This window comes from Vicugna pacos, chromosome 7 (assembly GCF_048564905.1).
Source record: "Vicugna pacos chromosome 7, VicPac4, whole genome shotgun sequence".
NCBI lineage: Eukaryota > Metazoa > Chordata > Mammalia > Artiodactyla > Camelidae > Vicugna > Vicugna pacos.
The window spans coordinates 40919572-40937977 of NC_132993.1; the positions used below are offsets into that span (position 1 = coordinate 40919572).

Consider the following 18406-nt stretch of genomic DNA (forward strand, 5'->3'; position numbering starts at 1 on the left):
TAGTAGTTAAGTTTTTAACATGTATAGAACAGGTATCTAACTGGCAAGATTTTGAAAGATCCCAAATACTGTAGGAAAAATAAAAGTACAGATGTGAGAAAGATTTTTCTCCTTTCCACCCCAAAAGATCCCTTCCCCACTCCAAAAAAAAAACCAGCAGAAAGAAGGGGGAAAGGAGAATGCAAGCTCCAAGAAAAACACCACTATGAAACACAAAAACAATGGATGCCATTTGACACAGCATGCAAGGACAGGAGTACCTCAAAACTAAAGTTCATCAGTCTACACACACACAAGGCAACAATGGAAACCTGGGAGACCACAGAGACCATCTGGAGTCTACAAAGTTTTCACCAACATAGGTGAGGGTAAAAAATTCCTCACTAGGTCAAAAACTTTGTAAATCTTATTTAAATACTTACCATTAAACTACTGGTTCCAGAAGGAATAGAGGTAGCAGAGTAGAAAAAAGAGGGAAAACCAATCAATACTAAGAATAAAAACTGGCAAGACAGTATCAACTCTAGGCACCTAGAATAAAATAGCAAATAAATACAAAATACGAGGTTAAGCAGCCAATTTTCTAGTAGTACTGAGTGGCGGGTTGTCAGTGCTCCCTTCTGCTTCTTATTCCTGTTTTGCTTATTATTTGAACGTAAGAGTTACTGAATAGCTATTCTAAAAAGCAGCCTTGGAAGGGCAAAGAAGATGAAGTCTAATTTTTTACTAAGGTCAACAAGTCATTATGCAAATTAAATTACTAGGGGAAATAAGAACCTTTAAATTCCATTCTATAGCAATTGGACTATCTAGTATTTTAGGAAAATCACCGAAGTTTATCCAGAATATATCATACAACCAAAATAGTGGTTTAACATTTCAGTGAATAAAACAGATGTTTTTCTGATCATAAGGATTTTCGCTCACATTTGCAGAGCACTTTACTAAGAGCCAACAAGCAATTTGCTGAATGCTACATTACCTCATCTAATCTTCAAAACCACCACGTGAGGTAGGTACTACTTACTATCACCGCTTACCGAGGAAAGAGAGACTGAGTATTTAAACGATTTGGCCAAAGTCACAAAGGCCCAACTACAGATCCAAAGATGTAAACCATTATACTACAGAGCAATAAGTAAGCAACCCAAGAGTAATATTTTCACAATATTTCAATCTTATTTTCTTATTCCTGTAAGTGCTGAAAATATGTATGACAGATCAATGTAACATGAATCACAAGTTTTGTGGATAATTTCCTAGTTCACTGATTTTCTAAAGTACCGGAACATAAGGACACCAAATACATAAGTAGGAAATAATTAACAGCACTTTAATCTTACAAAAAAAACAAATACTAATCATAAGCAAAAATACTAGAGGAAATAACGTTTCTTAGTGTTAACTGGTCAACTTCATCTAAGCAAACTGCTATAAGAATTAAATCAATCAACCCTCCTCTTGTCTCTCTGCTCCCTCACCCCCAACTCCCCTACACACACACACACACACACACACACACACGTCCAAGTTAAAAAGGACCAAAAAAGTATATTCCATCTTGCTATAAAGAACTCAATAAGTGAAACTAATGGCTTACAAGAAAGACATTCTGCCTGGTTGTATTTGTTATACAGAAAGATTTTTCTTCAAAATATATTTAAATAACAATGATTTAAAAGCCTAGGAGAACAAATTTGCAAAAACACATCTACATACAAGTAAGAGCTAAATAAAAGGCTTATCTTCCTTTAAGCTTAAGATATTTTTTAAAACAACTGAGTAAACTAGTATAAGTAGATCTCCATTTCCCTAAGAACACTTTATCCCTAATACTGGAAGGCCTAAAACATCAGAAAATAAGTACATTTACAGAGATGAAAAGCAATCAAACAGCAAAATGTCATACCCAGTGGTGTTCTGGTAAATGTTTTAACAACCACTTTCCAGAGGGGAAAAAAATTCTGATTTTTTTAGTATTTGCTGATTTCCATACTATAAACTATGTCTGATTTTAAGCTACCAACGTGTCATTACCAAACACAGAATTGGGAAGAGATTGTTACATAGTATTTCCACCATTCAGATACTGTTAATAGATGTCAATAACCTCAAGAACACGTTAACAGAAAAATGTAATAAAATAACTAGGAAATGGTGAGTTTTAAGTATTATCTTTGTTCAAAATATACTTTGTTTAATTGTAAATTTATATAATTTTAATTATGGTGGCCAAAATCCTGAATTTATCAACTCCAGGGAGAGCTGGTTCCAGCACACCACTGGCATAACAGTTCCCTTTTTAATTCACTGTAATCCTTTATTTCCTCACTTTTCTTTTATATTTTTTTTGGTGGCTTAGTAGGGAATAAAGTTGTAATATTTTAATCTTCAGTGCTTTCAATGATTTCTTCCAAGCCTATGTAAAATTCCCCTAAATTCGTCTATTCTTTCTGTTCAGTTAAACAAGCCCCACCCCCTTGCCTCTAAACTTAAGAGACTGGTTAACATTCATTCATATTTTTCTCCAGTCCTGACCACAGAAAAATGAGAGCAATACCCAGTTGCATTTGCTGGAAACACACTTCCCCCAAACTATTCCTCTGACATGACAGATTTTGCCTGACATAAGCTGTTTTTAAGTTTCCTAAAAGACCAGAACAATTTACATTTACACCAGTATCACTTACAACCCCTATCACCTGCATGGTATGTTATTACTACTCTACTTTCTGCCAATCTGACAGGCTTAAAGTGCTATCGCATTACTACTTTAGCTTGCATTTCCCTAGAAAGCAATCTGGCAAAACCTCCTGAATTTAATAATAGAGAATGCTGTTCCGGGAACAGAGTGAAACAGGTACTTAGGCCAACTCTCCTAACAGAAAGAATTCAAAATCCAGGATTAAAAAAAAAAAGTCTTAAAAACATTAATGAGCTGGCAAGAAAGATACAAATTCCTAGGCCAAAAAAATGAGAGAAGGCTGAAAACTCAAAACAGTAAAGTGAACAACAGTTAGAGGCTTTTGCCTTGAGTTAGGATATCCTCAAATGCCTACAACTTCACTATTAGGGTAAATTGGAAATAATTCTCTTCTTGGTAAACTGAAATTCTCACACTTTAACATGCATCAGAATCACCTGAATGGCCTATTTAAAGACTGCTGCTGCCCCAATATATAAAATTTTTATAATTTCAATGTTATTTTTGACCAACTGTATATTATTAGCAACTACAAAATATGTTTACTATCTAGAGCTTGATGGCAAAAGGAAATTTTTAGTGAAATTTAAAGTATACTTATATGAAATTTAATGTATAAGTACTTTAAAATACACACATACATATAAATACATGAAAAGGAGTATAAAGTGACCAATGAAGACTTTTAAACATAAAAGTATGATACTCTAGGGCAAAATTCTGTGGAGGAAATAAAACAGAAATATGATTTCAAGGTGAAAAAGGAACAATATAAAATTTCCAACAATTACAGACGAGCCTATTCATGGATGTTTTAAAGGATGCTGGCAATCTCAATACACTAAGGTATTTATATTTTTATTCCATTGTATAAATTTAAGAGTGATACAAGTATTTTAAAACAAATACTTTTGTGCTCCCTGCAGCAGCACGTAAACCAAAATTGGAAGTATACAGAGATTAACATGGCCCCTGCATAAGGATGACATGAAAATTAGTGAAGCAGCCCATATTTTTTTCAATAAAAATATTTTTTAAAATAAAAAATAAACTCAAAATATAACTCAAAAAAAACTTTTAATATTCCTACAACTAGAACCCTTGCATTCTATTTAAACATTATGATAAGAAAAAAATTAGATGTCAACTTAAAAATGTGCCAGGAGTTTATATAGTTTAAAAGATTATTTAAGAGATAAAAAAGCAAAGTGTAAAAACCACTGCCTCAGAGAACTTGTGCACATGTGCAAATTCTCAGACCCTATCTCAACTTACTGAATCAAAAATTCTGGGAGTGGGGGTGATTCTCACACCCACTAAAGTTTGAGAGCCATAGAACTTCAATAAAGGATTAATGGGGAAAAAAAAAAGTCAAACTACTGTGAAATTAATTTTGGAAATGCTGAATTAAAATGAGTTAACCAGATTTCTTCACTGCTGAACTTTGTTACCAAACTTGCTTAGCTTACAGAACTCTCTCTCCCAGAAGAATCTTATGGGACCAGTGTCCAATAGGATTAAATTCTCAATGATACTATCCCAAAGTAGATTTTGCTCCATGGGGCCTGAGGGCTAAGAGCACACACCTGGAGTCAGAAAAACTTAAGCATGAATCTGAGCTCTGGAAGTATGAGTAATGGTAGTTCAAGAGTAGTAACAGTAAGAATAGCAATGATGATGACACCATTACCAGTTCTGTTTATAAAAGGTATACGTTGCTATAAAAAAATGTGACAACACATAAGAAAACAGAATAGCAGTATTCCTACTAGTCATAGATAACCAATTTTTGGTGTATGTGGACATTACCTCTGGTCTTTTTTCCTTATGTACAGATAGATACACGAATTTGGTAACAAAATTACCAAAACAAAATCTGTAATACTTTATGCTTGTTTTTATAGTGTTATATATTTGTTTCCAAACTATCTATCCACTAGATTATGTGCTTCTTGAGGATAGTAGTGTTTCTCACCTTTGCATTCCTAACACCAGAAAGCCTACCTAGCCCACTGAAGCTGGCACTGAGTATTTTTTTGACTGGGTGAATAAGCGACAAAAAAAAATCAGATACACAGACTGTGTGTGATAGTAAGAGAACAGTTAAACTTTCCTCCACACTCAATTTTAAAGCCAGCTAAAATATAAAAGAACATCTAAGTCCTGTGCTTTGGCCTGTAGTTCACTATCACACCTTCATACATAGTGTAAGGAATATTTTTCTCCTTGGTACATGACACTAGTTTCTTTTAAAAAGCTTTAAGACATTAAGTATGTGGATACCTAGCAAAGCAAGAATAATGTCAATGGGGTGGTAGACAATTTGGTCCCCAACAGACCTCAATTTTCTGTGGAATAAGCTTGTCAGATTTCTCAAATTCCTTTAGAGTTCTTGACTCTCAGAGGAAGACTGCTTTCAGAACATCAAAATGCTGACAGAACCAGTTCACCACCTCCTCTGATAAAAGTGAAACCACCTCCTTCTCTGAACAAGCAACAGCATGCCCCTTTCTACAAGAATCATTATGACTCTCTTTAGTGCACTAACCTACAAGAGGATACTTCTCTAGGCTGCTGTCCTAATCATTTGTACTTACACAGCAAATTTAATTACCTTTTTGGAGTTTGTAATAATGGGAACTGCCTGCACAAGTATATTCAAATACAAGACACAGACATGTATTTTTCTAAAGCCTCATTATTCTTTAGTCTATCCTGGGAAACTAAAGCCCAAGAAAACGAAAGATGAAGGTCATAAAGCCAATTTTATTGACCTCAAAGTAGAACTTGTTCTCACCATAAACATTAATTTAATATATCAAAAGTGAATGCAGCCAGCCATGCCCCAGACTGCTTTTAGGAATTCTAGTAAAGCCTTCTTACTAGCTTTTAAAGAATACTCTTCCCCACAGACACTAAAGGAATCCCCTGGCTGAGGTTCTGCCACCCTAGTCACCTTTCTCAATCCATGCAGCTTGATACATGCATCATACAAAAGATGAGCAGATCCTTCTCCTGTTCTCATCTTCGGTGAATATGGATTCATACTCAAGACTTGGTATAGTCTATCCATCTTATCGTCACAAAAGCTCTAAGAACTCTCCAGAAAACTCCCCTTTCTGGTTCCTCTTGCATAACACTGGAATTTCTATTAGGTGCAGCTGTTATTTTGGATCACAGTTCAATTGTACACAAAATATAATCCTTGACTCATTTATACTTCCTGAAATCATATAGGAGAAAAAACATAGGCAGAAAGAAAATTATATGTCTGGCCACTGTCTAATTTTTTAAAAGATTTAGACTAAACCAAAAACATAATAAATTCCCAACTCCTGCATATCTGTTCACCACTTCCCTACATTCCTTGGACAAGTTAAATTTCTCCCATATTTGAAAATACTGATCCTAAAAAATAGTTTCCTCAACTTTATTCTTTTACTGAATATTGACAATTTGCAAATAAATTGACCACTATATCCCACTTTGATATAACGAATACCAACTAAAGCATTCAGCATCATTCAAAAACTTTGCCAATCAGATAATTTAAAATTAAAGAATGGACAAAGGGAGGATAAATTTTAAGCATTAATTTTGAAATTAAGTTTCCCTTTTATTTGAGATATTTATATATTCAAGTGTTCTACCATATATACCAATATATCCATCACTGGTTCAACACTTTGGGTATACTTATCTTTAGTGTCCATACATTAGAGTACACTGCTACTTTACTTACAAGTGGCATGAAGGGGACAGAGAAAATGAGAGTGGCAAGATAAATTTTCATTAACCTTTCCAATATCTCCCATTTCTAACTTACTTTACAATTACCCCAAACTCTCAACATATAAGAGTACATGTTATGACTCCACTTACATGAAGCTCAAGAACAGGCAAAACTCAGGTATGATAATAGAAAAGGTAATATTAATCAGCCTCTTGGAAGTAATATGGGAATGACTGGGAAGGAGCATAAGAGAACTTCTGGCGGTGAAGAGAGTGTTCTCTATTTAGATAGTGTGCTGGTTACATACTGTATTGCCAAATGTATTTGTCAGCACACTTAGGATCTGTGCATTTCAACGTATGCAAAATAATCCTAAATTTTCAAAAAGGGGGAAAATATTTGCTTCCTTTCCACAAAGAGAATAGTTCTCAATGATGATAAAATTAGAGAAGACTCAGAAACAAGAAAATTTAAATACTTAAAAAAAAAAAGATTGAGAAAAGAAAATGACAATGACACAGCTTGATGAAAACAAGGTCCATGTTACATTCACCACTACTATCAGCCTCTAGTATATAACAGAAGCATAAAATTTCAAGTATAACACAACTATACAAAAATATCAGAGAGCTTTACAAAAAAAGTTGAGAATTTAAACAGGAAAAAAATTCACAAACCAATGGTTCTTAAATCAACTTAGAGTGATAGACCCCTTTGAGAATCTGATGAAATCTATGGATTATTCCTCTAGAAAAATGAACATAAACAACAACATTTTGTATGTAATTTCAAAAAGCTTTACAGGCCACCTGAAGTTCATCCATGAAATCCTCTGGGACCTAATGACTGTAAGCAAAGGATCTCTTTTTACAACTAGACTTGATTTTAATATTTAATCTGAATAAAAATAATAGATGACTCTGCTTTGAATCATTCAGTACACTATAGCAGATGATCCTTGCATTTTTTTCTTTTGTTTGTGGGTTTTTAAAATTCTACCAGCACACTCATTGTTTCACAGAAGATTTGAAAAATATACCTTTAATCATCTTTTATATAAGGAATTCCTCATAACTTTTAGGTACAATAGCTATTAGCTAATTAACATATATGCAAATTTTTTAACAGTTCAATCTCAATCATTTTTCTTTCTCTCCTACTGATAACATATTATGTAACCAAATATACTGCATTCTCCTTAATAAGGATATTCAAGAGTTATCATCCTGTGGCAGGCAGAATGATGGCCCTCCAAAGATCTCTACAGCCTCATCCCTGGAACCACGTCAGGTCACATGGCAAAGCAGACAGAATTAAGGCTGCTAATCACTGATCGTAAAATAGGGAGATCATTCTAGATTACCTGGCTAGGCCTAACTTAATGACCAGGGACCTTACAACATTGAAGAGTGAGGCAGAAGCATCAAAACCAGAGAGATGGCAGCATGAGAAAAACTCGCTTACCGTTGCTCGCTTTGAAGATGGAGGAAGGGGTCATCAGCCAAAAATTGCACATTGTCTCTAGAAGCTGGAAAAGGCAAGTAAACTGGTTCTCCCTTAGAACCTCTAGAAACAGCCTACCAACACTTTGCTTTGAGTCCAGTAAGACCTATTCTGTATCTCAGACCTCAATAACTATAAGATAATAAATGTGTGGTTTTAACTCACTACACTTATGGTAATTTGTTACAGCATCCACACAGGAAACTAATAAATACACACGGTGAAATGAGAAAAAAGCACTGAACTGATTGAGTCATTATGAGTTGTACCACTTAAAAACCAAATTTCTTAACTCTCAGAGCTTCAGTTTTATTTATAAAGTGGAGAAATTATGTTTTCAGACTCTTGCGAAGTGTTACTCAAAGACATAATTAGAGCATGTAAATATGCTTTTATACACTGTAAAATATCTACGGATGTAAGCTAGTAATATTACACGAAAGCAATATGAACATAGTAACATTCATGCTGTCATATTAAGATATATTCAATACACATACAACTAAGAGTTCTAAAAACAAATTTTCGTTAATATTTATTGGCGTTATTTACAATATGTATTTCTGAAAGTTTTATGCCAATAAAATCAGCATTTAAACTTCTAAAAAATCTCTTCAATGGTAAAATTGTAAATGGGAAGAACTAAGTCTTTTGCTAGATACTTCTATATTCCATAAAGAACACACCATATAGAAATTTATAGAGATGCTATACATATAAAAAATTATTGTTAATAGAGAATTTAATATGTATAGAATTATGCCACTTGGAGTTATGGACAATTCTAAATCACCTTTAATAAAACAGAAGAGGGATAAATACCACCCACAGAATTTTTTTAAGTTAGTTATTACCATTGGACTTCTCCTATCATACTACCACAATAAATATTCTCTTCTTCTTACTCTTCATTATTCTTTAAAGGAGTTCAAATGTTCCCAAAAAATGGGAAAAGAGACAGACAGGGCCTATTTAATTTAAATCCCTATGCTATTAGACCCAATATATCTAAAATAGCTAAAATAGCTAAAAATCACACAAAAAAATCACTAAAAAAAGGGCCACTAATAAAGGCCCTTTTTTCTTCATTTGTAGGGAGCAAGACTTTTAAGTACAATTTTAATAATTTAAATTCAAAACCCTGTACCACCATTAGAACTGACACAATAAATCTAATTCATAAAAATTTAATCTTATTGACTTAATCTTTAAGTCAATAACCTGGGAGGAACTATTTAAAACATATAAACAGCCAAAGGCTAATTTGTAGAATATACAGTAAAATCAATATAAAATAGATGAACAACTCAAGAGAAAAATGGGCAAAGTCACTGAGTAAGCAACTAAAAAAAGAAATATACATGGCTAATAATAAACAAATGGAAAAATACTCATTTTCACTAGCAATTAGGAAATGCAAATCAAAATTTTTCATCAAGTAACACAGAAGGAAAAAGAGTAATATCTAATACCAACAAAGCTATAGAAAATTTAGTATTGCCATATAACAGTGCAGGATATATAAGTAATGCCTTTGGAGTGGAGTTTTAATATCTACTAAAAATTTGCAACCAGAAAATTCTACTTCTAGGAATCTGATGTATAATAAAGATTTTGTCTGGTGTTGGTTTCTGGGTTCCTGACACAGAACTTCTAAAACCCTTGGAATCTTCCAGTGATAAAAGTATCTTCATTATTTATGAACCCCTTTGACCTCATCTGACTTTACGCTAATAAGATGATTCAAAAAGAGGGCTAGTCACCAGAAAGACCAACACGTGAGAATAGGGTTGGTAGCCTTGAGCCAGGCCAACCATAGGGGAGGAGAAATGCAGGTGGCCTAGGGACTCTCAAAGTGTGGCTGACATCTGAAGTGAGGGCAGTCTTCTCAGGACAGTGCCCTTAAGCTTGTGGAGTCTGACACTAATTCTACACCGTTGGTGTCATAATCATATCTGTCTGGGAAAACCTATACAAATGTACACATTCATAACGATGCTTATCACAACACTGGAAAAGTATGAACATCCTAAATGCTTACCAACAGAAGAATACTGAAATAAACTACGGTACATGCATATTCTGAAACAGTAAGTACACAGTAAAGAGTTACATCTCTATATCCTCCCACGTAAAAACCTCTCAAACACGTTAAAGAGAAAAAAGCAGGTTTTAGAAGAATACAGTATGACTACATTCTTGACAATAACAGCCTCCCTTGCAAAATTACTTACAAAACGAAACTGGTTTTCTTTGTACTTATAAATATGTAAATAAATGTGTTAAAAAGTTAGGAAGTATGCATACAAAAATGATGATAGTGATATCTGAGGAGAGAATGAGATCACTAGACGAGGACTGCAAGTGACTTTCATTTTATCTGAATTGCCTAAATTTCATAGAAATGGATTCGTATTCCTTCTGCAATTAAAAAAGAGGACTTACAGTTAAAGATGACTATCTGAACACACTTATCAGCCCCTGCTCAGTTCAAATATCTTACTAAAATCATTAAAAATGTATTTTTAAGGGAATAAGCCCATAAAAAGGATAGAGAAAATGGGGGGGAAAAAGCAATGCCATTAGACTATAGAAGGAAAATAAATGAGTGGTAACTTTCACTGCAGAAGTAAGAAAGCAGAGAAACAACCTGATTTACACCAGGTCCAAGAACTGGCAGGGATGAGAAGAGGGTTGAAAAGAGCAAGATTCACGGCAAGTCTGTGTAAGAAGCAGAGCTCCCAGTTGTCTTCCCTGACTTCAAACAACTAAGCAACTGTTCCTTCCCAAAACTGGCATTAGACTAGAGGTTTGTTATTTGGAGAGGGAAGTTTCTGGACCTGGGGACAAAAGGAATCACTAAAGAGGTATCTATTGATACTGAATATGAAGATTAAATGAAAGTACCATAGAGAACGTTAAGTATCCCAACTTTCTTCTCACCCTGCTCCCGGAACACTGATACAAAAAAGAATGTCCTCCAGGCAAGAAAAGAGAAATAGCCATTGTGGAAAATATGACCAGCCAAGAGAAAAGACAGTAAGCTACTATTCCTAAAAAAAAAAAGCCCAGAAAGATGACCTTACCTGCAGAGGGAGCTTCCAATCAGCTTTTCAGTGCCTTCAAGAACGAGTAACCAGCCAAAGATTACCAAACATCTGAATAAAGAATCTAATGAAAGACTGAAGCCATACAAAGAGAAAAAGCAACTGGGAAGAAACCGAGTGATCAAGAGGGAAAAAAGTATATGTGCACAAAAATATGTATCATTAATATTCTTAGATACTGTACCTACAAAATAAGAATGAAATTAAGAAATTCATTATAAAAAGAAAGCTTTTAGAAAGCAAAAAAGATTACAGAAACAAAAATCAACTAAAGGGTTAGAAATAAAGTTGGGGGGAACCCCTCCCCTAAAAGAGGCTGAAAGATCAAAAAAAGAGAGAGAAAAGATAAAGCAGAGGATCACCCTAAGTGTTCAACTCTTATATAATGAGAAAAGAAAATGGATGAAGAAATAATCATAGAAGTATTTTTTTTAAACTACCAAAAAGAAAGACAAGAGTTAGCAAACTGAAAGGGCCTGCCAAATAGGCAGTACAATGAACAGAGACTGATTCCAAGACATATAATAATGAAATTTTATAACCCTAGGGTAAAAGAAGATCCTAAAAGCTTGGTGTTGGGGTGGGGAGTAGAGGGGAAGGGAAGTTTCATACAAAGGATCAAAAACCAGAATGACATGAGTGTGATCAACCAGAAGCCAGAAAGCAACAGAGCAACACACTGAAAATTCTGATGAAAAGTAATTTCAAACCTAGGATTCTATATAAAGCCAAGCTATCAATCAACATTGAGAGGAGAAATAAAGTATTTTCTTCCAGACATTAAAGTTTCAATGTCTTTTATTTTACACACATTCTTTCTCAGTAAGGCACAGAAGATTGTGTTCCACTAAAAACAGTGGAGGAGAAGAAAGAAAAGACACGAGACCAAGGAACTAGGAGACTTAACCTGAGAGGCAAATGAAACCCCCAGAATGACAATGAATGGAGACTTCACCCAATGACTAATTCAGAACGGTATTGGTCAGAAGGCCCCAGAAGACACTTTAACAAGAAGATGAAAATCACAGAATATGTCTAGCTTATGAACAAAGTAAAAGGAGATATGCACAACTGAAGGAAAGTCTGGAGACTGCAACCAACTGTGAACACGATGCTGAATTAGTAGAAGTTAATTACACTTTACAACTAGGATAAAGAAGAAATAACATTTAAAACACAACAACTACAGGTAGTTAGATGAACTTTTCATTCTCATCTCCAATTAACAACCAAGGAAATTATCTACCCCACATACTTCTTTAAGAGATACAAATGTGTTAGTGCTTGTGAAATCATTTTCCTAATCCACAAATTACCATATAAAAGTAATGGTTTAGTTTAATATCTTTAAAGATATTAAATGTGGTCTATAATATTAAATATTCTTGATTTAAGTTTTTTCTTAAACTAACATTCCTCTGAAGAACTCTTTATGCATCAAGATGGTAAGAAGAATGGAACACAGGAGTCACTAAGGAACTGAGATTCCAAGGTGACCAGATGTGCTGTTTTCAAAGAAGTGCCATGATAGACTGGAAATCTGAAAAATTTCAAATCAAGAGCTTAGAGCTCTCAGACGAGAGGGTACCAAAACAGCAGCAAAGGAGTGAATTCCTTCATCAAATGCCATGTCATCCAGGTTGCCTGAGGTGTAGAAAATCATAAAATAACTATAAAATTGCTAAGTTTTTCATATTCTGACCTGGAGAAGTAGCACACACTTAACAAAAAGACTCACCTACCTTAAATTCTCACCAACCATCTCCCCCAACCATTTCCCACTACCCACAAAATATATTCAGATTGATTAATAATATTGTATAGCACAAATGGTTATAAACAAAGAGCTGTTAAGCACAGCATAATTTGATTTCTAATACAATTTTATGACTGTCCCCATTTGTATAATCCACATTATACCTATTTTCTTTGGTTCATAAATTTAGCTTACATAAAAGTTATGTAAATAAAAACCTAACACTTTTCTGGAGCAGTAAGCTTTTATGTATGATTTAAATAGACAATTTTAGTCATCAATAACCTTGTTATCAAACACAAAATGTATCTGAAGAACACTGAATACAGTTTTTACCATGTGACTAGCACAATAAATGTGCTGTAAAGCTTAATTCAAATATTCAAAGGAGATTCTTTGAAATAGAAGACACATATAAAAATAATAAAAAACTAAAACCTTAGATTTTTTTGCAAAATACGGTTAAGTTGAAAAGAGCAAAGGACATAGTCTTCCTGAAGATGGTGAGAATGGGGCGTGAATCTTGAATGTTTTCATTTTTGATAGAGGTTCAAATGTTAGTTAAAAGTATAAAGATACAACGTACATTATATAAATTACTTTAAGCCTCACAATGCTACAAAACAAAAACTATTTTTATCTTGATTTTACAGATAAGAAAACTAAGGTACAGAAGGGTTAAGTAACTTAAGGTTACAAAGATAGACTCAACCCTGGCAGCCTGACTTGAGGATCCAAACTCTTTCCCATAATAACAGAATACAGACAGCACATATGGAAAGAACATTCACACGACTTAAATCCCAGTCCTTCTGCTGGAGAGCTGTAGGTAAATATTCCCCTCAGGCCACTCAGATGACACGTGGATGGAAGTAATGGTGAGCCTGCAGGCCACCCACTTACAGAAGGCCTATAATCAGTACAAGAGAATAAAACTAGAGAATAAGCAAAAGGAAACCAGGGTGTGAGTGTGCACAAAGACACAACTGCTAAATTTCAGCTGCAGGGACCCTAGATTCTGAACTTGATCCTTTGATTCTGTGAGCTATTTTCGAATCCTTTCTAATAATTTGAAACAATATATTGTTTTCCCACTTAATCCTACAGTAAGTTGTGTATCTATCATGAGCAGCTGAAAAGTCTTAAGATTCTCTGACCACAATGCTGTAACTCCTACTTAACAAAAGAAAGAACAAAAGGGTAGCAAGAACAACAGGAAATTTACTACCTAAAAATGTCACAGCTATACCTCAGAACAACTTCAAAGTAAAAGAAAAAAATCTAAGTGAACTTCACAAAATCCTCAATAAAGCCAATTTATGGAGAGAAGTACGGAGGTTCCTTAAAAAAGTAAAAATAGATACGATCCTGCAATCCCACTCTTGGGTACATATCTAGGGAAAACTCTAATTTGAAAAGATACATGCACTCCAATGTTCACAGCAGTGCTATTTACAATAGCCAAGACATGGAAGCAAACTAAATGTCCATCAACAGATGAATGGATAAAGAAGTTGTGGTATGTATATACAATGGAATGTTATTCAGCCATAAAGAATGAAATAATGCCATGTGCAGCAACATGGATGGACCTAGAGATTATAATACTAAGTGAAGTAAGCCCAACAGAGAAAGACAAATACCGTATCATTCATATATGGAATCTAAAAAGATGACATCAAAACAGAAAAAGACACAGACACAGAAAACAAACTTATGGTTACCAGAGGGGAAAGGGAGGAGGTAGGGATAAATTGGGAGTTTGGGATTGGCAGATACAAACTACTATGTACACAACAGATAAAAAACAAGGTCCTACTGTGTATCACAGGAAACAATATTCAATGGCTTATAGTAATCTATAATGAAAAGGAATATGAAAAAGAATATTTATATACATAACTGAATTGCTGTGTGATTCACTAGATACTAATATATTATAAATCAACAAAAGATAAATAAGAAAAAATGAAAAGTGTACTTAATGACAATGAAAATACTAAGTGTCCAAAGCTGTGGGAAGTGACCATATGTACTGAGTAATAATAAATCATAGCCTTAAATGCTTTTATCATTAAAAAATGAAAAACTAAGAAGCTAAGAGAACAAAATTAACTTTACAAAATGAGAACAAAACTAGGAGATAAGACAACTATTGAAATAAAAATAATAAAAGTAGTAACATTTATTGCTCAAACCATGAGCTGGCTCTTTGAAGCAAATTACACTTAATAGCCCATTATGTATGTATAGTTTCTTTGTTCGTTTTCTTAGCTCACATGTATACAAACAGGAAAATTAATGAACTGTCACAGACTAATCACAATTCAGACAAAAACCAGAATATACAAGATGGTCAGAAATTATTAAAATCAAATAATGGGATGTACTTTTCTTTATATACTAAATTTCTTTATTGTAAAAAGAGAGTGAGAGCACACTGAATGATTCTGACAGTACTCAAAATGCACTTAACCAATCTGCACTTGTAAGTATCAAAAAAAAAAAAAAAACCTCACTTGAGTTTTCATGGGGAGAAAAAAAAAATTTAGATAGTCCTAAAAATTATGCCTTGCTTGGAGAAGCTGCCCTCTCTATAGGGCAATTCAGCAATAAAGATCAAATTACTTGAACAAAAGCATATTTTTGGTTCTAATGATTTTTTGTCTCTGATAAATTTCCAAGAAGCAATTGGATAAATATAAACATTTGCATGGACTTTGACAGCAATAGTATACTTAACAGTGCCAAACTGCAAACTGCAGCTGACCCTTGAACAACACAAGTCTGAACTGTGGGGATCAAATTATACACCAATTTTTTTCAGTGGTAAATACTACAGTACTACACCATCCACAGTTGGTTGAATCCTCACGCCTGACTATGGATGGGGAAGAACCACGATTTCAGAGGGCCAGCAATAAATTAGACTAGACTGGCCAGGGGGTCTGCACCCCTAATCCCCACATTGTTCAAAGGTCGACTGTATATAATTCCTTCACTCCTCTACAACTAATCTAGTTGGCTCCATCTTTAAAAAATCTGGCCACTCCTCACCAACTCCAGTGCTGCCACCTTGTCCAAGCCACTGTCATCTTTTGCTGAGAGTTTTGCATCCTTGTTTGACTCCTGCTCTCTAGGGTCTACTCTCACACAGCAGCCAGAGCAACCTTTAAAAGCCCAAGTCAGGTTATGCCCATCTTCTCCTCAAAAAAACTCTAAAATGCCCCCCTCCCATTTCTAAAACAAAACTCCAAAAACTAGGTCAATGGTTATAAGACATTTCATGATTCTGTCCCACCCCACTCCTCTCATCTTCTCCAATCCTCTACACTCCAACTACATTGGTTTCACAGCTGTTCCCAGAACACATCAGGTACATTAATTACAATCACATCTGAGTGCCTTTCTAGTTACTATTCCTTCTACCTGGGTTTGCTTTTCCTGTACAGATAGACCCCTCACAGCTTGCTCCCTCACTCTCTGCTTAAATGTCACCTATCAGTGAGGTTATTCCTAGAATTCTACTTAAAACAAGGATAAGCCTCCACCCTACAATCTCTACCCACCTTTCCACTCCCTGTAGTCCATCACATTCAATACCCTGTGACACACTAAATATTTTACTTGTTGGTTTACTGTCTCCCTCAAGTAGAACATAAGGTCCATGAAAGCAGGGATATTTGTTTTATTTCTTCACTTCTATATCCCTAAGACAGTGTAAGACTAAGTAGGTCCTCATTAAATATTTACTGAATGAATTCTGGAATACTGGGCAGTCATTAAAAATCATGTTAAAAAAAACTGATGTGATAGAAGAAACTGATGAACTAAAAAGAGCATGTTATCAAAGAATATGCAAAGCATGGATCAAAGAAGTCACAAGGGAATTCTTCAAAGTCTGTGGCATTCATCTAAAGCAATTCTTGGAGGGAAATCTATAGCTTTAAAATCTTATATTAGAACATCAGAAAGGTTTAAAATCAAAAGAATATATAAGAATGTTTCAAATTTTGTACTTAAGACAAATATACATGTGGAAAAAACTGAACATTTTATTCTGGTTATTGCTGGTGGTAAGATTACAAGTGATTTGCAATTTCTTATATGTACTCTTCTATACTTTCCATATTTTAGTTTTCCCTAATGAATGCAAATGATTTTTATAATAAAAACATTTTAAACAATTTTCTTTCCTTGTGCTTCAACTGTAATCAGTGGCCTCCTACTCTGCCTGTCTCTTAAAATTCTTGCTCCCCAGGATTCCACGCTTGCTCTGCCTCAAGTTATATCCATCCCTCAGTAATCTTGCCACTTTTCAGGTTCACTTATAATGTGCAAATTGACAATTTCTCAATTTTTCATAATGTCCTAAATTAGAGACCTATATTTTGAACTGCTTAAAAGATGCTTCTAGATGGAAATCCTATAGCCACTCAAAATTTAACAAGCCTACAAGAACTCATTATCACTCCCTAAAACTTGCTCTTTTCTTCTTTATCTTTAAGATTGGTTATTAATGACATCACTACGTATCCTGGTTCTCAATCCTATCAGTTCTACCTTAGAAATCTCAATCAAACCCAACTTTTCCTCTTCCTCACCTGTGCCATGATTTCAATTTAGGGATCTTCCTCCGATTATATTCTAAAAGAGTCCTAGCTTATCCTCCTGGTACCATTCTCCCCTTCCAATGAGCAATTTAATCATGATCAGAGCTGCTGTATACAGCTTCAAAGGCTGCCATTGTATAAACTATGATTGTAATGGCGCCCCTGGCCTGATTATGATACCACCCTGCTTTAAAACTTGGTTAGGTAAAACAAACTTGGAGCACTGTAAAATCCTTCAACAACCAGTCCAAGTCTATTTTTCTAGCTTCAAGCTCTCATCATTCCTTCTTGCACCCTACATCCAGGCACATTTAAGTTTTCAGGATGCCCTATCAAAGCCCAGGTTTTTGTGAATTCTTCTTAAGGCTGTAGTGTCCTCCCTACATAAAAAACTTCTAAGTCCTTCAAATCACAGTTCAAAACGTTCTCTTCCTCTGTGAGGTATTCTTTGATTGCCCTAGCACTGATACCTCAACAAAGCATTCTGTTAACAGTTCTATTTATTACAACACTGTTACAGTGCATAATTATCTCAAATTCAACTGAGAGCTGAGCAAGAACAGAAAGAAGCCCCATGTCTATACCCCTGACAACTATAAAGCAACCCTTACAATACACCATTACAACTTCTTCAAAGTAAGTAAATAATGAGTTCCCAAAAAATAGTCAGAACAGTTGCATGTTTAGCTGGTCAACCTAAGTCTATAATCAGTGTGTCCACCACACGTGATCCCTGCCCTCCTGATATTTACACCTTTCTGTCACTTCCTTCCCACTGAGTATGAGCTAGACTCGTGACTTATTTATAGCCAACGGAATGCAGCAAAGGCAATGGGCTGTGTATGATTACATGTATGTATTTACATAAGTGTCGCACCAGCCCATCTTGCTAGTCTCTCTTTTGCTGGCTTTGAAGAAGCAAATTGCTAAAAGCTTACTAACCACAAGGAAAGAAGTTCTGCCAACAACCGGAGCAGGGGTGAGGAGGAG

General features: G+C 34.7%; 1 protein-coding gene and 1 non-coding gene across 4 annotated transcripts in view; one reads left to right on the forward strand and one right to left on the reverse strand.

Moving 5' to 3' along the window:
* Positions 1–18406, reverse strand: part of ZNRF2 (zinc and ring finger 2) — an 81140-nt gene that overhangs the window by 55956 nt on the left and 6778 nt on the right. The gene's annotated exons all lie outside the window — the stretch shown is intronic.
* LOC116278831 (U6 spliceosomal RNA) lies at positions 3618–3721 on the forward strand. The gene has a single exon (XR_004188189.1). It is a non-coding gene; the product is annotated as a U6 spliceosomal RNA (small nuclear RNA).